We start from the raw sequence: 24,012 nt of genomic DNA, 5'->3' as shown, positions 1-24,012 counted from the left end.
CCAAGTCCATAATGGAAAGTACCGAAGACCTCCGGGGACGGAAGAAGTTTTAATAGGAAGGAACTATCATTTTATTTTCAACATTAAAATATTTGTAGCTTATAATTATTTTGAGTCAAGGCAAATGTGAATTCCTACCATGGTAAAACAATCTCAAAAGTCAAATAATCTTCTAGTAATTTATGGAGATGTTATTTCATAAACTGGATAATCTGCCAATGTTGTACTAAACGGCTGACTTCATAGAAATGAAAGGATTTTCCAGGGAGGTTGGTTGTAGGAAGCAGACTGTAATAATGACCATCAAATTTAAATACCTAATATTAAACTGAAAGTACTCGCTGTATCTGGGCAGAGTTAGAGCTAGCTGATGGAAAACAATGCATGGGCTTTCTAACATGCAGTAGGTGTTTCAAATCTCAAAGTCACTGTTACAGACCCAGGTTTATGGTAAAGAACGTCAGAATTTAATTTAAATTACCATCTCATTATAAAGTTTTGTAAATATGTACATTTTGTACAACTCTAAAACGGCACAGAAAATTGACGTCATCATTCACAACTTCTTCTGTTTGCTGATTAGCAAGTTTGAAATTCTATTGGAAAAATCCAAGTCAATGGGAGAAAATCCAGATAGGGCATTGACGGGAGATTAGAACCGAGCAGAACTGCGTAGGAAGGCAACAACCAGGCTACAAATCCACAAGAAGGCCTTCAAAACTGGAATAGGTCCATCAGTGGGGGGAGTCCACAGTTTCTACTGTGCTGAGACATGATCCAAGTATCAGTCATTGTTAAACTTAGTTCACCTTTTGGGACTTAACTAGTTTGAAACATGTGATCGGGTTGCTGATGGGAGCTATTGTTGACTGTTACTTACTGGGTTTTCATTGACAATAAAATTGTGTAAATTGTAATTATGAAAATACATTTATTTAATAAAAACATCCCAATTGTTTTTTTCAAACGTTTTTTGCGTTAGGCGAAGGTGATTTTTCAGTCGTATTGAAATGTTTATATTTCGCAAAACTGCAACGGAAACACACGAGTCACGTGACCAACAACTTAATGTTACAAAAACAAAGAAGACGACAGGAAGCGGCAGAAGGATCACAGCGTGACATATTTATTAATGACTTATCACTTGAACAAACTTATTCCCATGTGATTTGAACTGCATTTCATATTTAACGGAAACACTGAAATTGTAAAATTGCATTGTGTTTTTTCTGGCAGAATCTTTTGTGCACATTTATAATGGAAACGCAAATACTGACTGAACACTGGTTGGTTCATCTCTTTGGTCCTCCAGTCTCATAGAACAGAGAAGAGAACCCTCTCGGTTTGCAAATGAGGGTTTTATAAAATAACCTCCCTAAATAAAACGGAGTAGCGTTCTAAAACTCCAGGCTCTTTACGGTTGGGAGGAAGGAAATACATCTTGAAGGTCGAGGAAGTGGAAAATGTTGCACTTGTGCCTCGGCTTGGTGATGGATGTGTCTGAATAAAGCCGTCAGAAACATTAAAGTTTAAGCAACCTGTGTCGGAATGACTTATCACCACCACCGTGACGGATTGAACATGCCACTAATGTTGTGCCTGGTCTCTTCACAAAAACGACAGGCGTGATTAACCGAGAGTCCGCTCCCGTGGTTCAAAGAGTGGAAACTCATTTGTGGTTTGCACAAACCTTAAATACCAATTACTGAAACATGCTCAGGGGACTAATAAGACAAAATGTCACAGCCTTTCCCAAATTATGACGACATGAAAGAGAACGAGCTGAAATTATTAGGACCTCTGGATATAATTTTCTCATCAAAAATGTTTAACCAGATACTGAAAAGTGGCAGTGCGTTCATTAGCTGCTCTGCTTTCGTTACTTCTTCACAAGAAACTGGACTTAGAGTACATCCTGAACATGAACTGCAATGTCCCACCACCAGTTATTAGTGGTTAAGAAACAGAGAATGCTAAGTTGTTTAACTGGATATGGAAGCGCTGAACCTTGCAAAGCTACTGAGAGCCCTTCAACATTTTGTCCTGTTACAACCCACCACTGAGAACTAGAAGGGTAATGTTGTCAATATTTCTAACAAATAAAAATCTATAAAGTATGATACACATTTGTACTGAGCCCTTTTACTGTCATATGCCTAAATAAAAATATTCTGTAAATAAAAGTATGGCTCCAAATTAATAAAAGATGCAGGCGCTGATCATGTGATTCTTATTTTTATTCTGCCATATTTTTGTTTTGTTTCGTGTTGTTTGGATTGTGATCAACTTTTGTGCTAAACGGCTTTTAATTCTTTTTAATTCAGTAACAGTTTGATAACAGAGACCAGCCAATTAGTGCAATTTTATAGCACAATCAACTGTTACTTTCAGTTGTTATAAAAATGCTGCATATATAAAACATATATTAAAAGAAAATGTCCTTCCTAGTTTAATGATTTGAAATTGGGCCTCTGTCTCTTTAAAAGCTCCTGCTCTTTGTGAAGCTCCACCTACAAGAAGTCATCACAACATGGCTCCTCTGTTAATTTAACAACACCTTCACCATCATTGCACTAGTAGTAGCTCCTATAATGAGCTCAGCAGATGCACAGTTACAACCAGGTGTTTGCTAATTACTGCTGGCTAGTCTGAAGGAGCTGAGTGGGGGAGCTGTGAGGGAGGGGAGCTCTGTGAGATGGAAGCTTGAAAGTATCCAAGTCATTTTAACCTTGTTGGTATAACTTTTGTTTTTAGCTAGCCAAATTACTCATTGTCAAAGGAAAACAGATGGAAAATAGCCTTTGGCTAATTCTGCAAAAATGTCAATTAATGTGGATTGATCCTACCAAATAAATGAAATGAAACAGTCAAAGCTTCCGGATAAAATCTGGGGAAAGGTCTAAACATTTCTCTCATCAAACTGATCAAACTCCAGGTGTTTAGCCAAGAGCAATAAGGTGGCATGTTCRTCTCCAGGTGAGCAAACCTGATACAAACGTACACCAAAAGACTTGTAAGCGTAACTGTACTATTGTTATTCATATACAACATATGTAAAAAATCCAAACTTAACAGAGCTGCATTGGGAAGTGTGGATATTTCAATTGGGACTGGACAAACAGCTAACGCTGAGCCTTCATTCCTGCCGTTGACCTCCATCTTACTTGTGATTTTGACAACTATCAGTCCAATCTCTCCTTAACCACAAATCTCGACCTTCAAAGCAATAACTTCAGTAATTTGGCGCAACAGCCCTAAAATCCAAAGACATCTCAGCTTTAATCGACCAATGTAGCGTTCACGCTACTCCAGAGCTAATTAAGCACGCAGAGGCTGTGGGACCAGCGGCACACTAAATGATTAAACTGCATCCAGTTTATAAAACCTTAGACCAATATCTGGGTCTGCATTAACTGCTCATTAAAAGTAATATCATCTTGCGTGGATCAAATCTCGTTAAGCAACTTCCATCTCTTATGTAGGTTTGACTTCAGGGGCCTCGCTGAGGGGCAGATGATTTATGAAAGGCTCAGCTCACATAAAAGAACCGGTACTGCATAAGCACAACGAGGCCCGTCCTTACATAATGTCCCCCTGCTGGGAAAGCCTTTTGGATTTGGAGAGTTATGAGAAGTTGAGTCCCAGCTTAATTTCTGAGGAAGGTTGAGATGCTGTTCTTCGAAGCGACGGTGGGAAAGAGGACTCCCACTCTCACCCACGGTACACTGGTGGATGAATGTGTCTGTCTGCCCCTGCATCTGCGAGGATTTAACAGTTTGTTCTTAGGTATTGTAATAATTGTCGAGTTATGTCACTAATCTTACTTCTGGAAGAAATCAGAATAAGTTTCCACGGTTTAACTGTAAGATGAGAAAGAAAACACAGAGAAGTGTAAAGTAGTTGGGTACTTTGTCAATAACTGAGAGATGGAAATAAATTGATAGATGGTTACTTTTATAGAAGTCATAAAAAAAAATTATTTTGGGAAATATTTCTTAAAATATTTTTCAATTCTCTAGAAAAAACTAAGGCTGCGTTCACACCAGCCCAGTTTAGTGTGTTTGAGAAATCCCTTAATCTCCCGTGGCAACCACTCATGACATGCAGAACACCTGGGTGGACCTAGCTCTGCGTTTGAAGGTGAAGCTCCTCCTCTGAGCTGCAGTTTCTAAGCTTCTGAGTTGCTACGTCACAGAGCCCCTCTTCCCCACAATCCCTCCACTCAGCTCCTTCAGACTAGCCAGTAGCAATTAGCTGGTGGAGCTACACATCTTCAGTGCATACAAGCTACTTCTCAGAGTAACGCTGGTGAAAACGTTGCTAAAAGGCTTATAGAGGAGCCATGTTGTGACGACTTCCTCAAGGCGGAGTTTCAGAAAGAGCAGGAGTTTCTTAAAGAGACAGAGGTCCAATTTCAAGACGTTAAATTAAGAAGTACATTTTCTTTTAAGTCATATTTTATATATATATATATAGCATTTTTATAACAACCAAAGGTAACACAGTTACTCGATTGTGCTATAAAATGGCACTATGTGGCTGGAAAACACATAAAACTGCCCCTTTAACTTACTGCCAGAGAACGGCTGGATGCTTGGGGATTTTATTGCATTTGGACTGCAGTAGAGACCTCAATGGAAATACAAAAATGTGCACAAAGTAAATTTTGCATAATAGGTCCCCTTTGATGAAAAATGAGCTATTGCAGTCCCTAGTGCATCCCCATCAATAACTCGGCATCACCAACTGAATGTTATGTTCCATGAGTTTCCAATTATCCATCCATCTGTTATCTTCTGTTTAACCTGAGGTCAGGTCATGGAGGCAGCAGCCTAAGCAGAGAGACCCAGATTTCTTTCTCTCCAGCTACTTGGGGCAGCTCCTTTAGGGAAATCCCCAGCTTTTCCCAGAAACATAGTCCTTCCAGTGTGTCCTCGGTCTTCCTCTGGGTCTCCTCCTGGAACACATCACCAAGTATGCATCCATTCTAACCTGATGCCTGAGCCACCTCAACTAGCACCTCTCGATGTGGAGAAGCAGCAGCTCTAGGTCTGGTAGAAGCCAGACCTAGAGCTGTGACTCAGTCAGGCCAATCAGGGAACAGAAGGAGAAGCTGTGAACAATGACAATGATTTTCTCCACTGTTTTAGGATTATGGTCTGGCTGTAGTTTTAACAATGGCAGCGGAGGAAGTGAAGAAAGGTGTTCAGTCTGTGTTGGCCACACTTCCAAATATTGAATTAACATCAAAAGCCACATGGTTCGGCTCAGCACTTCTCCCTTCGCAGTGGAGGAAGGGTGTTTGCAACGCAGACAATTTCTGGTTGGCTTCATAGCGTCAAACTTGCGCGCTACATATGTTGCACCCAAAAGTTAATGACTGGGTAAAACGTAAAACTTCAACAGAGTCCACGGCACCAGGAAGCAATAGCGAACCATAGAAGAACAGGCTGGTTTTTAGCAGGCTACAGAAGCCTTGTTAGGTTAATTGGCGAGTCCCGGCTGTTTCCTACATTTTCAAGTCATCTGCATCAGAAAACTCTTCCCTCCTCCCAGCCACCACCCAGAACAAGATGCTGAGGCGGCTCAGCCAGCAGACATCAAGTATCAGCACTGTTCTGATGTCTATACGTTCATGAAGACCTGAGCAGTAGATCAGTCATAAAACACATCTCAAGAGTACCATCGTGCCTCCTAACTGTGCAAGCCATATGTTGTGTGGCGTTTCTACATTCCTGTGAAATGTGTTGTTTTCCCCGGTGGAATGCTAGTGTAAATATCCTCTAGTTTATGGGAAGGGTAAGGTGCCATTGTGCAGCGAACTCCGCTCAGATGCCAGTGACCTGGTGGAGGAGCGAGACCTTCCGACGGATCCACGCCTTCATCTCGCTGGGCCAGCCAGCAGCTGTGGCTGGCGTCCAGGGACAGGCCTGTCTGTGGAGGGGCTGGGAGGGGAGGGGCTCAGTTATGCAGCCCCTGCAATCAGGCTGAGAAAACAGGTGTGTGAAAGGGCACTGGAAGATGAAGAAGAAGATGAAGTCAGAGGGAAGTTGCAGGTAGATTAGGGAGAGTGCTGCGTTTCGGAGCCCCTCTATGTCTCCCTTTCATCTCTGTCACATCACTCGTCTCCCATTGGCTGGAGCGCCCAGAGTTTACGTCATGATTTTCTGCTCACCTCCCCACCTGCCCTCATCCCTAGCCTCACCCCCTCCATTGTTTCACCAGCTTTTAATAAACTAAAGGGCAGATTCCTGACTGCAGTGCAGCGGGTTGAGGCGGGGAGCGTGAGGATGGAGGGGAGCGGGGGTGTAGAGACCTGTCCTCCAAACACACACAGTGTATGCACACGCATACACACACAGACACACACACACACAGTATGGCATGCGGCGTGCCAAGCTCTTCCACTGTCTACTGACGCCAATGCACACACACGCATCTATACTTCCTCTCTCACACACATACACACACTCCCTCACCCTCTCCACGCGCCAACCTCCTAAAAGCTAAGCTCCTCACTAAATATATCCCCTTCTGTAAAGATAAGACAAACAGTGTGGATTTGAGCGCGCGCTACAGCCAATGACAGGCGGCAGTGTGAGCCAGGGCTCAGCTTGTGTTAGCTTTGCACTTAAGGCTTCTCAGAAACTTTGGTGACACAGAGGACACGTCTGCATGAGCGTTTGCAGATTTCTGTCTCTCCCCAGGCCGCTGCAGCGGCGGCAGGAGAACGGGGGGCACTCGCTTGTGGTGCTGATGCGTTGCTGTAAATGCGTTGTCCTAATGGTTTACCGTACGCACCTCACGGTAAGGGATGGTTTACGGTATAAAAGTGTGTTTTAAAAATTGCTCATGGGAGATTGTTAAAGTCGTTTTATTGAGGTTCCAGACAAATTGTACAAAGTTACGGGCCGTATTTGGAAACCCTCCCTCACTTGTTTCTGCAAGCAAAGGTGAAGTTTTAGGCCTGATGAAAGATGAAAAGTTTTTAACTCAACCTTATATAGTCCCTCATTGCATGTTTTCTAAAACAAAAACTCAACTATTCAATATGGGGGGAGAGTTAGTTTATTTCACTAAAAACAATTGGAAAAATGTCTGTTATAAGTGAAATTATCTCCCAGTGGAACTCATACCTTTTTTTAAATATTTATATTAATTATTAAGGAATTGCTGACATAAAACAAACTCTTACACCTTTCTGGAAATTTACTCACAAGTTAATTTTGTTTTATTTCAAGTGTACTGAGATATTAGCACTAGAAACTAGACCAAACACACTTGGTAAGATTTTGTGTTTGTAGTGTGGGTTTGAATACTACTTTCACACATTCAAAATACAGTTTAAAAAATATATTTTTCACTCCATTTCAAATATCTAATTATGTTGTCATTTGTAGACATAAATAAAACAGACATCTTGACATTTTGAATTATTTAATTTAGACAGTTGGCTATTTATTATTAGCAGTCTCACAGTCAGCACAGCTATTATTAAATGTGACTTCATGGCTGTTCAGTTTTCACTGTTAGTGAAAGAAAGACTAACAGTATAGGGGGAATATTCCTTTTTGATGAAGTCATTTCTTAGGTCATAGATTGCTTTTTAAGGGTTTTTAAATAAAGGTTTCTCTTTTGGCACATGGCTCTTTTGAATGTTCTATAAAGATGCCCAACTTATATTTAGATACCAGAGAGAAAGTTGTACAGCGGCTTTCTCTCTGTACAGCCACCTGCAAATACCTAAAATTCACAAATACTTGAGTTATAAGAACACTTATAACTGCCTATTTTAATAGTTTAAGTGCTAAATATACCCTAATATATGTATTAATGTCTCCGTGGAAACGTTCTTAGCAGTACCACAGAAGCTAAAATGAACAGTCTTCCTTATCTCTCTCATGGTATTTTAGCCAATCACTGCCAAGAAAAATAAATGCCGCTCCTGGATTGGCTGCTTTGCAAACACCAGTAGTGTGCTGAGAACCATTGCGCCATGTCATTTCTGGCTCCCAAAATGCACAGATCTGTCAGATATTTGAGCGACAGGCGAATAGGTGAATCCACGAAAACTGAAACTGAAAAGGCAGAGGTCCACTGTACTGACCGCGGTTTTCTCCAGCAGYAGAACAGCTATTAGGACCTCCCTCAAATGTTTCTGTGCAGAAACATGATAATTTACCTTCCTTACATGAAAGACAACATTGGCTGCTTGGAAAGTCAAGGAATGGAAACTAAATTAGTTCCACAGATCTCTATTGTTAACGTAAAACTGTGTTGAAAAGTGTGGCGAGTAAGCTAGGATCAGCGCGCTAACCCACCACCGACTGGCTACCAGAGCAGATAGTCTGACTAACACGACCCTTGACTTTCAAAACAAGATACTTTTCCTGTCTTTTCTTATATGTCCCACCACTTTCCACTTTTTTAGAAAGTCAAACATCCTTCTGGTTTCAGCCATTATCATTACTTATGCCTTGAGTAACTTTTTAAGTGTATGTATCAACAGTAGAATAACAGATATCAGGATTTTCCTAATAATCAATATTCTATTTTAGCAGCAGTAGGGATAGGAGATTTTTTTCTGTTAGATAAAATCAAATAAAATCTATTTTATCTATAAATATAATTTATTGTGCTAGCACAATAAAAGATTGTGAAATATTTACTGGAGGTTGTGAGAAAATCCTCATGCTGACCCATTTCTACCTCAAAATGTAACTGCTCTTCAGACAGAAGAAAAAAAGCGAGTGCAGTACTTGAACCAGGTCAAACCTCTCCTGGTTTCAAGCCTGAAGTGAGGCAAAGTGGAGCTGGGTCTTTAAGCTTTGCCGGATCGGACCCGGGTTCTCCAGCTGCGGTAGATCAGCCATGGTGGCACTGGGGTTCCTCTGGACCAGCGGTTCATGCACAACAACCATTTGTCAGAAGCACATTTCCACAGCGGTGGGCCGTTGTGAAAACAATATTGAACCTTCACCGTTGTCTAAATAAATAGACGCACTGTGGGCCTCAGCGAAAGGAGAGAGAGTGTGAGTGTGTGTGTTTCCATGCATCTGTGAAAATATGAAACACGAGAACTCAGAGATGAAAACTAAGACTGTGTTGCTCCTCTTGCCGGATAGTTACCGTCTCTCTGCACCTGGCCGCTCCGTCTCAAACACACCTCCTACTCTCCTTGGTCACATTTCCCATCTCCAAATGGTTTTAAAGCGATTCGAAGTTGAAGGCCAGGATTCTAAAACCCCCTTTTTTCAGACTCCGCAAAACTGTTTCTCATCTGGTGTCACCGGAAGTTGGAAAGGGATGCTTGCATCACTCCATCTCTTTGGCTCGCCTCTGGGGTCCGTCTGGCCGTCATTCTCTCTAACCTCTCTCACACATCTCGGTTTCATTCTGTTTCTCCTATTTATTGCGTCCTTCTCCGACTTTGCCAACCTTTCCTTCCCCTCCCCCCCATTCCCTTTGCTTGAGTTGTCTTTCGCGATCCGCCGATCTTTTACGGTCACTTCATTTTTCATCCGAACACCTTCTCCCTTTCCGACGCGGTCAAGTGGAAGTGGTAGCTCGTCTCCTCCTGCCTACCTACCGCAGAGTCTGCTACGTCTGTCAGCGTCTCCTACTGCCATAAGTCAGCAGCCTCCAGGTCCAAAACAACAGGCCAAGTCAATCACAGTCAAGGACATAACAGATCTGTAAAACACATAGCCGTGTACGTCCAGATGCGTGCGCACGCAGACACACACACACATACACACACACTCCACATGAGCTCGCCTGCCCTTCCAGCTTGCCTGTCAGTACCTGATTAGCAAATCCATCAGTGCCAATGCAAACATGTTTCCTGCTTCAGCACATCAATCAGATTATAGATCCATGCAGAGCAGAAAAAGCCATAAGCTAAAGACAAATGTGCACCTGAGCTTTGGGACGAGAGAGGGGAAAGTAAGCAGAGCCGTCCTTCAAACTGTTGCATTTGCAGCCATGCAGACATCTAAGAGATGACATGAGTCTCTAGAGGACGAGCTGTAGGTGGGATGATCAGGTCCCGGTGGTCTTACCTTCAGTCGCAGTCAGCTGAGAGGCAGAGATCTTGCAAGCAACACTGGATTTGTTCTACTATTGTTTCCCGGCCAGCTCCTCTTGTTTCTACCTCTCTCTAACACGCAGGGGATTGTCTGAGTGTTACTCTCTCCTCCCTCTGTCTCCCTCTCACCTCCTCCCTCCGCCTCTCCTCTGTCCCACAGTCACACGCTCCCCCGTTTCATCTCTGACGGGGAGATCGGCGGAGGGAGGGAGGGAGAGAGGGAGGCAGCGAGGCTGGATGCTCTGGCCGTGAGGACGCCCGTCACATGTGGATCGTGACACAGCAATCATATATTATACGCCCTTTCTTTTCCTCTATCCTAACCNCCCCCCCGGCTGTCCACCTCACAAACACAACAGCTGACACACCGACACGCTCCACAGCAGCAAATGGGAATTCCAGGCCTGGACGGCCCCACTCGTCTCTATTGGGAGGGAGTGGGGGGAAGGAGGACTGACCAAAAGCTGAAGCCAGTTTTACRAGGTAGGGGTTATAAAACTGTAGTTCAGTTTATTTGAAAGCCCGTGTGGCCTTCCAGTTTAAACACCCTCCGCAGTCGCTTTCCTCAACAGAAAAATTGGAGAATGTTCACTTGACGTGACCTTTTAATAGGACTGGGCGATATGGACTTATCACGATATTTTGTGGTATTATTGCAGGGTTTCCCCCATTATATTATAACCCTGGTGGACCACCACACTTTACCTGCCCCCTCCCAACAGGTTAAAAGTCATTTGTTTATTTTAAATATGGATATTTTTACACAAGTAACAGTGACAGTAAAGATGGATTAAGCTAGGTTTATAGTTGACTCACTAATTGCGGCGTTCCTGCATCTCCCCGTTGGCTTCAAACACTATTATTTCCATATTACGATGCCTGCTCATCCACTTCCAGATTTTGTAACTTTTAACATTTTTCCACACAAAAACTGCCCTATTACCTCTTAGCAGGTTTTCTGGGGAAAACCCAGTATTGTGATAACTGTAAAAGTGAAAAGAATAACTATTTATTGCTACTCTTTTTGGTAACTGTATCATTGTGACTGCATAACATAGAAGTGAAAGGCCACGTTCACTCGTAGCCTGAAGTGGCCCAAATCTGACTTTTTTTTGCCTTTATGTTCCCTGTATCTGATTTTTTCATGACAGTCTGAACAACACAGATCCAATTTTGACCAGAACATTTGGTCCTATATCTGGTACCTATCTGATCTTTTCAAATGTGACCTGAGTCTGTATGGCCAGGTCGCTTTCATCCGACCTGAACGTCATTGATACTCCACCACAGTCACTATTCTGCATCCTGAAACGCGATGCGAGAAGAAAATCAACAACCATGGTGGACGGTGATGAGGATTAAGTTGTTAATGTGCTGCACAGCAACTTCAAAATCAAAAGATGCGCTCCACTCTTACCATCCATGCTTACTTCTGCAAACACTGAGCATGTCGCTATGTGTGACGTTACTGCGTCCTCTGCTGCGCATGTGGTTGTTTGTGGTTCACACAGAAGCTCAAATACAAATTACGTATATTTGGAGATGAGAACAACCATGCAAAAAAAAAAAAAAAAGTGGAGAAAATTTCTAAAGTTAATAATCCTGACAATAAAGACAGTTTTAGGTTTAAACATCATTATTTGGAATTTATTGTTGTAACGATAAATGAAAATCTTATACGAAATTTATCAAAATAAATGATAAATGATATACTTTTGTGCACCACACTGAGCTACCAGAAGCCAGAAGTTCAATATTGGGACTAAACACTAATATTAATGTTTAGTCCTAATAAACACTAAGAAAAACAGCCAAGTTAGCTCCACAAGTAACAGATCCACCCAGAGGACATTTCACCTATCCTCTCTCGTAAACCGTCCAACTACATGACAGTCGGGTGGCTGCATGTTAGGAGAACATGGCAACAATCACAACAGGGCCTCCAGTCGGATCTAAATGGTAGCGTCTACATTAATCACTCTTACAAAACTCAATATAAAAACAGCTCGCAATGTAAAATAGACTGACTACGATCAATGGAAAGCTAATAAAACTCTGAAAGTCATACCCTCTGTGAGACTGTGTGCTTGGCTGCTGCCAAATCATCGCGCTACACTGCATTTCATCAGTCGTCCCGCTTGCTGCGCCGCAGTTCAGGGACCATTTTCACCAACGGCATAAAGATCAAGCTTGACAGTTCGTTCTCATCAGGAAGACTCCGCACTGCTGGAAGTGTCTGAGCCGGCCAAAAGCCTGAAGTGTGGGATACATAAGACCAGGCGTGGACTGGGCCTGTCGCCAGAGGATGACTAGGACTAAAAATTAAAGGGGTTTTATGGTATTTGAGAAAAAAAATATCTGTAATGAAATGGTAAGCTGACTTAAAAGTTGCAGTATGTAACTGTTATGACTTTAACATATTTGTTAAAACTGTCACCATGTTGTGACAGTACAGTATAAGACATACAATCAGGCACCTCTGCCTTCTCTCTGAGGTTTTATAGACGTCTGCAGAAATACACCAAAAACATCCGATCAGAGCCAGGAGGATGGTCTTAGCGCTCTTAATCATCCTCATCTATGCACTGCTCACACCCTGACCCTTGCTCTCTGCTTTGCTACAGCTGGTTCACCACAACAGAGACTGTCCTGAATGCTAAAGCAAGTTAGCATGGCCACTGATTTTGTACAGCTACCTACTGCTACATTAATTTTGCTATACACTACAGTATTGTATGGGAGATTGATTTTGTGTATTTTAATAATAAACAATGGTTGGTTAGGGTTTAAAAGCATATTCAAGTTTTGATTTCCTTGCATACTGTGTAACATCTCTTCTCATCACTCTGGCACCAACTAGTGCCAGAGTGATGAGAAGAGATGGTTAGTGACCAAAAAGTCAAACTTATGCATTTTACTAGATTGGCCATCGCCTTCCTATGCAATTCTGCACCGTTCTAATCTCTTCTCACTTCTCCATCTGGGCTTTCTCAAATTAACTTGGATTCCTCCGATAGGATTTCAACCAGGCCAATCAGCGAACAGAAGGAGACGTTGTAAGCCATGAAGTCAGTTTTCTGCACTGTTTTATAATTGTAGGTTAGTTCTTGATACCACAATTTTAGCAATGACAGCGGAAGAAGTGAAGGAAGCCGTTCAGTCCATGTTGGCCACACTTCCAAATATCGCATTAGCATCAACAGCTGCCTCTTTCAGCTCGGAACTTCTCTCTTCATAGTGGAGGATGGCTGTTTACAGTGGAAGAACTTTCCAGTAAGCTTCATAGCATCAAACAGGCGCACAATCTTTATCAATTTGGTAAAAAGTCAAACTTTCACGCCTTCAGCAAGCCATCGTTTCCCAATAGCCGAGAGCCCAGACCCTCCATACGAAGCGAAGCATAGAACAAGAGCCCGGCTTTCACCAGTCTAGTGTTTTACATCACTTGACCAAACAGGGAGGTGGAAAAGAATAACACTGGATGTGTGAGGTTAACAGCACATGCCAACGGAGTCATTTGATCAAGCACAACGCCCACATGTAGACAGACACACACAACGTCCTGGTATGTGGAGTCAAACCTCTCGAGGGGAAATAAGGGGAGCAAGCTGCTCCACACTAAGTAGGGCTTAGTGGGTCAAAAGTTTAAGAAGTGCAATTACCTGAAGGACCTCGGCTGACCCTAAAATTTTTCACCTTCTGTTCTTTTTAGCGCACACACACATACACACACATACACACCCACCTTCAACAGAGGCGATTTACGGCCAGCAGCGGGAGGGAGTGAAAACTTATACACCACCAACAGGCTCCTGGAGAAAGAGACAAAGAGACCCACGAAAGCAGAGTTTGTGTTTTGAGTAGACTTTCAGGCATTGTAAATGATCACCACAGCGGGCAGTGTCATATTAAATGGCCATAACTCACCTGGACAAAATCTGACAGCTCCTGCTCAGCTTACTCAGCTTGGGTCCACACCAGAGGTGGTGACAGCGAGTAAATGGCTTCAGATGCTGTATCATAATATCGCATTAAGAAAATGTCCAAAGAAGCCAAATGTGAATCCCATCTGTGGAGATGGGAGGAGGGTGGGGTGAGAGGTAGAGAGCGGCGGAAAAAGCCAGAGGATATATCGAGCAAAATGCTCAGGACCCTCTGAGATGACGAACCGCTAGGAAAGCAGCTTTCTGACAACTTGTAAAAACACTTTCAGGTACTATAGCAGTAGTCGGTAATTGGACAGCAATAAAAAAAGACGTAAAGGAGTGTTCTGTGACAGCTGTGGAAAGGTTGCTTGCTTTTTTACGGATTATAATAAACTCCCCTGCTTCCTGAATTGTTCAAATGCCGTCTAGTAATTCGTCGCCTAGTGTTTCGCGCCATACCCAGAGGCTCCTATGGTTTGGGCCCGCCGGTCAAATTGCAGCCTTGTTACATCAGCGCCTGAGCCAGTGGCTTTTGTGAGGGATGTCCAAGCCGCGGTGGAGCCCCACCTTGGCTGCAGGCGGCCTGATCCTGCTGCCACCAGGAGCAGATGAGTTGGGAATGGGTCTGACATGACGTGGGTCATCTTCTCATCAGAGCGAGATTAGCAGGGCAGGGTCAGCCCACAGCTCAGTCTCACCTGAGGTAAACATTTTAAAGTGTTCAGGCCTGCCTGTGGAACATTATCCCTTTTATACTTAAATATGTATATCTAATGTAAGGAGACAACTTAAATTAACAAAAGCTAATGTGAGCAGCAATAAGAATTCACAATTTGAAAACGCAAAAATCTTTCTCACCAAAGTATTTTCTGTCATTCAAAGCTTTATTCAGTTGCTATCAACTGGTAAACAAAGCATAAGTGATTATTCCCTCGAGTGAATGTGTATGCTTTGTAAGGTAGATATAAAATTTTTTGCCGTTAAATACATTTATTTTTGTGTGCTCGAAATGTTGAATTTGGTCACGTTCAGTGATCTGTTCCACTTTCGGTGATCCAGTTCACCGAAAGTGGAACAGAGAATGCAGTTTTAGAGTTACTGAATGTTTGTTTTATTTGTGGAAACAAAACTTCTAATGCTTGAAATCACTCACCGATTTGTAGAGCCTTCATTTGATTGGTTGTGCTTGTTTCTCATGAACTCGAGTTTCCTGTATCATCTCTGTCTCACCGAGAGTTATTGTTCACATCCAGAAATTTCACGCATGCACACAATGGACCTTACCAAGCTCCGCCCAGAAACGCCCTCAAAATCCCACCTAGCTGCATGTCTCACAAACAAAGCCTCGCGGTGCTTATTTTCTATGTGTAAACATGGCGTCTTTCATTTCGACTGACTCTCTGCAGAGCATTTCTGCCGGATTTTCAAAAAATATCAGCCACGACAATGGACAAGGGAACCAACAAGTTCATGTCATTTTTTTTGGACGACATCAAGGTGTTAGAGCCACGCGATGCCTCCAAGATTGTGCGCATCACAGCGAAATGTTACCGGTCGTTGAGGAAAACAGCAGATCCTCACACCCTCAGCATAAATATAGCTGTGGACAAGATCACTGATGCCTATTGTTCTTGCAAGGCTGGGTAAGTCAGGCATTCATGGTTTTGAGGGTTACTTTTGAATCAATGAATTCTGTTGTTGGCAAATGTTCGAATGTGCCTAGACCTTATACGCTGTACTCATTCTGCAGCACATCTACATGTTAAGGTTGTCAAAGTCAAGCTAGCATAGCTAACCTACTTCCCTCTCCGTCCTCATTTTACTTTAATTAAAACTTTTTCCTGACCTGTGAAATATGATTCCCTTGGACATTGTTATCCAGTTGTTGGAGTGTTGACAATAGCAAAGCACCGAGTCCTTATTTCTTTTATATTTCATGTGTACATTTGAAACTTAGTGTGTTATATTGACAATTTCACAGATAAAACCGATGGTAGTCATCGTTGCTAAGCAGTTTTTACCCCCCAGCGGGGAAATGGAGGAAAGGATCTTGTCACTGAATAATAATTGGGACATGCTTAGTCTTATTTTTCTAGCCTCCTGTAGCAGCTAGCTGTGCTGCTGTATTGATTACCAGAGAAAATAACATCAGATTCAGTTTTGTCTATTTCAGACCTCATAATAGTCCTCCTCTATTGTTTTTGTACTTGTACAATGAGGTACTTTGCTCTTAAAAGTAGGTGTAGCCTCTATGTTTATCGTATACACTCCACTTTTCTTATGCTAATAGTTAACTTTTCCGTTATATGACTCTTGTTCTAAAATCTGAACCCTTTGTATTAGCTGTAACTGAGCTTTACTGAGGGTATTTCGGCCACTCCATACCATGGTAGTTTTTAGTAATTATCAGACTGGATGATCATTCAGAGGTTTGGAGCACACAGCTTCAGACTTTTTGGACTCCTCTTAAACTATACGTAGAAAGAAAATCTTTCCTTTCACTTTTTTTTTTGAAGAGCAATTGTTTGCTCGTCAGTTGACGACCTTAAGATGTTCTTTCCTACTTAAGATTGAGACTGAAGTCTATAACGAACACTGAAGGAATTACAATGAACTTTAAAAACAATATCGTTATATTTCATATTTAATTACAGCTCCTAAATTACTCAAGACGGTACAAATAAATTGAAGATGACAAGAACCCCCAATGAAAGGCCGTATTTCCATAATCTCTGCAATGAAATTAGAGTCAAAGTCAATACATAAAGAATTTTTCCAAATTAGTCATTTTCATACCGTCTGAACATTGTCTGATTTGAGGTTGTAAATATATTTCTCTGTCAGTTTCCATCACTGCTGAAGAGTCTGCTTCAAAGCTCTTTTTCTCCCAGTGACTGTGAGATGTAGACTGACTGACAGACTTTCAGTCTTCATTTTGAAGATAGGTTTTCAGCTTTATTTTAAGCTACATGAAAATATGGATGTGGGCTATAATTTTGGAGATTTATTTGGACCGGTGTGCAACAAGGGAAAAAAAATATGCGCCCTTGCCTCGAAAATAGTCTCCGCTGGGAGCCAAACATCTGACAAAAATAGTCCCACAGCTGTAATTTACAGCTGGTGTAGAATAACTTTCTGTGTTCTTGACCAGGTAAAGCGACGTCTGCCAAAGACAACTCGCGTTTGATGAGTGTACCAGGTCTGGTGATAAGAATTCAGGGGGAAACACGAGGCAGCGTAAACCGCTCAGAATACACGGATAATGTCAAGCGCAGGTACCGAACAGAAACGGAGCTTCTCGGATGGCGAGGCTATAGACATAATGGTTTAAACACTCGTTTAAACGCATCCAGAAAGAGCCGCGTTCATTTTAAAGGACAGCAGATAAAATAGGAGATGAAAAGGAGAAAGAGAAAGATTTTGGAGGCAAAACATCGCGAGAGCCACTCAGGGTTTTCCCGTGTGTACCCAATGCCCTCGGTGCCAATGCCATTGGCATAGAGGAATCGCGGGAATGGGGGAGAGCAGCCAGAAACAGTCAACTGAATGAAGCCCCCCTTCGTCTCTATAGAAGAGCCTTTACAGAGAAGAGCGGCCTCCGCGGAGAACCACTCAACAAGCTGCTCCTTGTTGGTGGCAACGTTTTCATGACTAATTTTCGCACATTTTTGTGGCAGTTCGGTGAGAGGTTGGAGAAAGATTTAGCAGCGGTGGTTCGCCACTCTAACCCGACAGTGCATAACGCACTGTTGGAGTATTCCACACTTTCACCTTATTTCACTTTGTCCATGTAAAACCAGATCTCCACGGTGCTGGACTTACATTCGCTTCTCATACATGAGAAAAGTAACCAAAGTTGAACCGCTCTGTACCTCAACAGGACCGACGGTTCTCCTCTCTGAAACATGGAAACGACGAGTTCTTACTCTGTAAAGGATTACAACAAAAGAAAAGGGAAGAGGCCCCCTTGTGGTCACACCTACTCAACTCTAGTAACGAAGCAGTAAAATGACTGTTACAATATTTTGCTAATACTGAAAAAACAAAAACATAATTTCGCTATTGCGTTGTTTCCATTAAATAAGAAGCGCAAAATTGAAATGACACGTGAATAAACTTGTTCATTATTCGGTCATGGTGCTAGCGCTCATCAGCTATCAGCTATAAGAGGAGGCGTCAGGGTCTTATTCAGACTCTTTAGACTGCACTGTTTGGGGGAAATTGTTATGGATTCAACACGTTCAACTTTTAATGAACCGAGTGATGCAGCGAGAGCTCTGGTGGAGCCAGCTGCACATTGACCATCACCTACCACTTCCTGTCTTCTTCTTCGTCTTTGTCACCAGTAGTAGTAACATCCGGCTGTTGATCATGTGACTTGTGTGATGTGGAATAAGTGTTTCCGCTGCAGTTTTTGAAATATATGTATTTTGATATGGCCACAAAAACCATCTCATCCCAGCATAGATTTTTTTTTTTTTTTATTGAAAAACGTGTTTTCTGGTAAGTGAATTTATTTTTGTAATTTCAATTAGCCCAATTCTATGGTTAATGGGAATGCAGCTGACATGGCAAAAGTTATTCTCCACATTGTGATGCAGAGGAACACCATGAATTCCACATCCTTGATTCCTATAAACATGCACTGTTTGGAAAACACACATACCATAAAAATATGACATCATTTAGTAATTCTCATTTCCTGGTGTTATTAGCCAGTACTTTTCAGTTTGCTAGCAAAGTAGGAAAGAATGTAACAGTAGATTTAGACTTTCTGTTGTTTGCTTTTCCTGGTCTGGTGTGACTCCAAAGTTCCCTGCAAACTCAAATATTTGTTAATTGCAAATGTAAACCGAAAGAAATTGGACTAAATCACGGAATTAAAAACATATTTCCTGTGAACTGGAAAACCAAAACCTGCTGCTTTGGAGGATCAGTTTGGGGGGAAAAACAACATGTGAACGCAGGTGCTCTGTGATGCATGTGTTTCCGTGTCCTTCCAGGTTCAAGACTTGTTGTCGGGAGAGAAGGACGGCACGCTGCCAGCAAACAGAAACTTTCCCCCTTCTTGTTTTCACATATCTGTTTAGACTTCATATATTAGCCATGACTCCATCAGACTTGCATTGAGCACCGTCGCCCATGTTAGCACACACACGTGGGTGTGTGTGTGTGTGCGTGCGTGCGTGCGTGCGTGTGTGTGTGTGTGTGCGTGTGTGCGCGTGCGATATTCTCAGATCCTCTCTACTCCAGAGACATGTTTGAGTTTCCTGCATATCAGTTTTTACAGTGAAGCAATCCTCACCAGAGCGGCAGTAAAGTCGAACAAGGACGAGGCAGGAAGAGCAGATTCCGTGCGGCACGCCTCCATGTTGAGGCTCGTGTTGAGCAGGCGCAGGGAGACAACAGGAAGCAGTCACAAATCACGTCAACACATTGCATGCTTAGAGGAGGGGGCTGGATCTGTGCTTGTGCTTCAGACTTTCGTTGCACATGTTGGTCACAATGGCTGAGTTCGGAAAACAAGTTTTTGATTAAAACCTGGGCTGGTTAGCAGTAATCGGACACATATTCTAGTACGTTACCTTTTAATAAACCAAAAAAAAGGATACAGTCTTTTCCAGAATATTAGAAAATTCTAACAGCAGTGTTCTTATTGCTGCAGATGGTGACAAAGCTCGTAAAAGTTTTAGACTAGTACAGGTTTACACAGCTGCATTTCCATTAATCATGGAATCGAGCAAATTGAAATTGCGATAATAAATTTACTTTATGGAAACACACCGATTTCCAAAAAACTTTTTTGATAAAGTTTTTACACTTGGATGAGGTTGGTTTTTCAGCCCTATCAAATTGGATGTATTTTGCAAAATTGCAATGGAAACACTGTTTTACTCATTCCACAGTAGCAACAGCTGGATGTTACTACTGTTAAAAACGAAGAATAGTGGCCTACTATTTCCTACGTAGGAAGACGATGTTTTTTTGTTTTTTTTCAGACAATGGTCCAGCTGGCTCCATCAGAGCTTTGACAGCGTTGCACAGTTTATAAAAGGTTGTGTGTCATTGCAATGTGTTGAATCTGTAGCTCGTCTGTAAAATCACTCATTACAATTTCCCCAAAACATGGCCGCTCCAAAGAATAAAGAGATGACAGGAAGTGGTAATAGGATGATAGTGTGGCAGGATTTTTAATGATGTGAACAAGCTTATTCACTTGTGATTTTAATTTCATTTCCTATTTAATGGAAACACCAGCATTCAGTTTTTTCAATGAGCAAAATATCGACAAAGATCATGTAGATCAGTACATGTAAATGGAAACAGCTAATTTTGCTCTGCTCCTCATCATATTCAAGTGTAAAAAAAAACTAACTCCATTTTGTGTCTGCCGACATCTTTAAACTTAAGTTATCGGCTTAGATCCAATCCCTACTAAACTGCTTAAAAGTGTCGTAATTACTTGGTGTATCAATTTACAGAAGACCCTCTTAACTACTGTAAATCTAATTTGTCTTCCCAGGGCAGAATAATTGCAAATGTTCCATTTCTCTGCCTTTTTTAATGACCGGGACCAGAGTACATGACAAAGTTTATTTTTTGATACTAAGTTCATGAGACAAAAGTACAGCGGGCAGCCTGTCTATTTGCAGCTTAGTATTTGCAGATTCACCTATTGGTGATTTTTTTTTTTTTGTGACTCGTAATTCCAAATTATTAAAAATTCACTTTGTAGAGCATATCTAAAATATTTGAAAGAAAATGCAGATTAGATAGCTGAAAATTGGTTAGCATTCCAGATTCCATTAGCGCCATTTGTTTCCCTTGTCGCTGATTGTTTGTACCACCAAGAGCGACGATAAGGAAAACCGTGGTTATGCCCCTTTTCCACTGGCTCTGCTCTACTCAAACCGCATTGTAAGCATTTTCATTTACCGAAACATGCTAGCTTTAGCCTAGCAAATTGCACGAAGACATCCCCAGCAGGAGCAAGAGGTCTTCATAGAAGCTGTATGTGACAGGTCAAAAATGATGAGGACATATTCCTATTTTAGGAAACATGTCACCACATTTTGTTCACGTTTTGAGCTGAATTGTAGCAGCAGATTGAAACTGACCTGCAGAAACTCAAGATAGGACAAAATAAACCATGAATGTCATCTGTGAGTAAATGTAATGTATTGATGCTGATTAAATGTAGAGTGCTATTTAACTGCACTTCAAAAGTTTTCAAGAATACACATGGCATTGCTTTTATTAAGTTGAATAAAGTATTGGGCTGTGACTCAGTATTGGCCGGTTTCCATCCTTAAATGACTGTGTGGTTTGGCTCATCCACAGGACGGGACAGACCAGACTGCTTAGAACAATCAGAGGATCATCAGGGCTGACCTTCCCTCCGTCCTCGACTTGAACAGATCTAATAATAGATTTTATTCATAATGCCCTGTATATCTTGAGATCTCCAATTGGTAAAAACTAGGGTAAAGAAATGGTTAAGTAGCATCTCGGAAGACTTCACAATCCTGGACACAAACTGTTCAGACCTTCACCTTCATTTGGCGCTATAGAGCGCTATTTGCAAAAAGCACCCATCGTAGCCGACTGTATATACAGGTACAAGTCTGTATGCATACATACATATTTATATATTAATACATATAACATTGAACAGCTTAAACTGTCACCTGGGTGTGCTGTGGTGGCGCAGGGGTTAAGCACAACCCACATATGGAGACCTTAGTCCTCAACGCAGCTGTCCCAGGTTTGATTGGCCTTTGCTGCATGTCTTCCCCCTTCTCTCATTACCCACTGCCAATTAACTATCAAATAAAGGCCAACTGTCACCTGTATTTTGCCTTTTGAGGCGTCATTTGCTCATTTTGAATCTGATAAAATCAACTGTGCCCATGGCGTTCCACAAGGCTCAATGCTTGATCCTCCTCAGTTTGATTCATATACCTCACTGCTGTCATTAGACAACACAACGTAAAGAAAGTCACCACCTCTTTGATACACAGTGAAACCTTTCAGTTTCCTCCATCAAACTTGGCCTTTTGAATAATGTCTTTTCTTGCTTCACCGATGTTAAGTGCTGTTTGTGTAGAATTTCTTGAATGCCAAATGAATACATGATCAATTCTCTTGGAAGATGCCAATAGGCAGTAAAATTAAATGTACCCTTTCACTATTTTTGTTGAATCTTGTGAGCATGTCAAAAAGTTTGATTGTGAATCTATGCTAATGTTTAGTTTTGGGGCTTAATATTTGAATGACCTGGGTTTTTTTACAGGTTCTAAAACAATTCAAATCTAGTCTCAAGCTAAAAAAAAACAAATATTTTATCCCTTCCATGTCCAGATCTTCGCATTAGCTTCCAGTTATCCAAAGAACAGATTTTCAAGCCGTTTTTGTTCCTAAGCTAATAGCAAGACCTCCAGTAATTTGCCTTTGGGGAATATTTGGGCTCATAATTTAATCCTAATTGTTTTTCTAATGGATTTTACAGTGAGAACAGAGGAAGGTTCATTACAGATTGATGAAACCCTCCTCATTTAATTATTACCACTAATTCTGAAGTTGAGCAAAACATCTGGTCTAATCCTGAAGGATGCTCTGTCATATGATGCGATCAGATTTCAAAGACGGACGATGACGACACGGCTCATTCAGCGTGCTGTTGCTGTGCTGCAGAGCTCCGCGGGGGCAGAGAAGGTTTGCAAAGAGAAAGCAAACTTGACAGGAGGAGAAGGAATGAACGCTGGCAGGGGGAAAGGAGGGTGGTGGGGTGGCACTGGGGGAAATTCCTCCGTCATTCACAGCATGCTTAAAAGAAAGAAGAAAGAAGCTCAGCTATGCGTTTGGGAAGCTCCCTGACCACATCACTGTCAACTATTGTAATTCGCCGACTAATACTGCAGCATGTGTGGCAGCAGACTGAGAGCAACCGATAAGACCCTGGCTGATGTAATGCCCTAGAAGCAGGCCAGGGGATTGGCCGGTTGATTACCTAAAGTTTGCTGTGATCTGCACCACAGGCTCTGATTACAGTGGCGCCTCAACCAGGAACAACCTGTGTCTGTTTATATATTTACCACCTCCACACACACAGAAAGCAAAGCATCAGCCATCCGAGGAGTTCACTCAGCGTTCTCAAACTTTCTAAGAATGGGTGGAAAGTTTGTGCCACTTAGAGGTATCACTCAACTCTTCAGTCTTCCTGTGATTTGTGGACTTAGAGAAGGCTTATCCATTTGGAGTACCTCTGTGCTGGCAGGTCTCAATGCACTCAGAGCCAGAGCTGCACTGGCGTGCTCTGCATTGATTTGAGGTTTTTGAATGAAGGGATTGGATGAGACTTGAAGGTGTACACGGGGGTACGAGGACATCTGGCAGAGCCAAAAGTAGATTATATCAATTTAGTGATGTGAAAACGTCTCGCCAACAAAGAAAGAATGAGCCACGCATTGCAGGTGCAGTCCCAGTGTCTCCAACGATATAAAGTATAGAGGTCAGCAAAAGTTGTCACATCCTTTTTTTAACACTTTGTCATGTTACAACTGCAGATAATTAAAGGTGATCTTCTTTTAATTTCCAGAACTTTTAGACATGTGTGTGTGTGGCATTGAACTAATACTGGATGTCTCAATGAACACACCATCACCACAGCGAAACATTACTATCACAGATATCAAAACTCTTCTGTTTACATTCAAGGTCATCTGCAACCTCTCCCCTCATTACTCGTTTGATCTCAAATTCAATTCAAAAGTACTTTATTGATCCCAAAGGGAAATTGCATGTTGTTGTAGCTCAAGTCATTCAAGATTCCTGAGTTGTTGTAGATAGTAATGGTCAAAGACACTGAATACAGTTTTTTTTATGTTAGTCTTATGAAGAGGATATTCAGGGTTGTCTGTCATTTTCTTGATTTTATGTAAAATCCTTCTTTGTATCGTCATATCCGGAGGTTTCACAGTCGTCCCCAGCATAGAAACA

The 24,012-nt window shown here is 41.9% G+C and overlaps 1 protein-coding gene across 3 annotated transcripts in view; it reads right to left on the bottom strand.

Annotated features, from left to right (window-relative positions):
• The window catches only part of ndp (norrin cystine knot growth factor NDP), a 33,310-nt gene extending 19,435 nt beyond the window's left edge, over positions 1–13,875 (bottom strand). Inside the window, exon 1 of one of the 3 annotated variants that reach the window (XM_017308164.1) lies at positions 13,833–13,875. The gene's annotated coding sequence lies outside the window, so the exon portion shown is untranslated. Of the gene's footprint in view, positions 1–9,918; positions 10,038–10,061; positions 10,366–13,832 lie in introns of those variants that run through there. The other 2 variants (XM_008437273.2, XM_008437281.2) reach the window with 2 other exon arrangements.
• Positions 13,876–24,012: the final 10,137 nt, after the last annotated feature.

This window comes from Poecilia reticulata, linkage group LG2 (genome assembly GCF_000633615.1).
Source record: "Poecilia reticulata strain Guanapo linkage group LG2, Guppy_female_1.0+MT, whole genome shotgun sequence".
Classification (NCBI taxonomy): domain Eukaryota; kingdom Metazoa; phylum Chordata; class Actinopteri; order Cyprinodontiformes; family Poeciliidae; genus Poecilia; species Poecilia reticulata.
The sequence above is the reverse complement of the archived record's forward strand: the minus strand, read 5'-3'. Positions and strand labels throughout refer to the sequence as shown.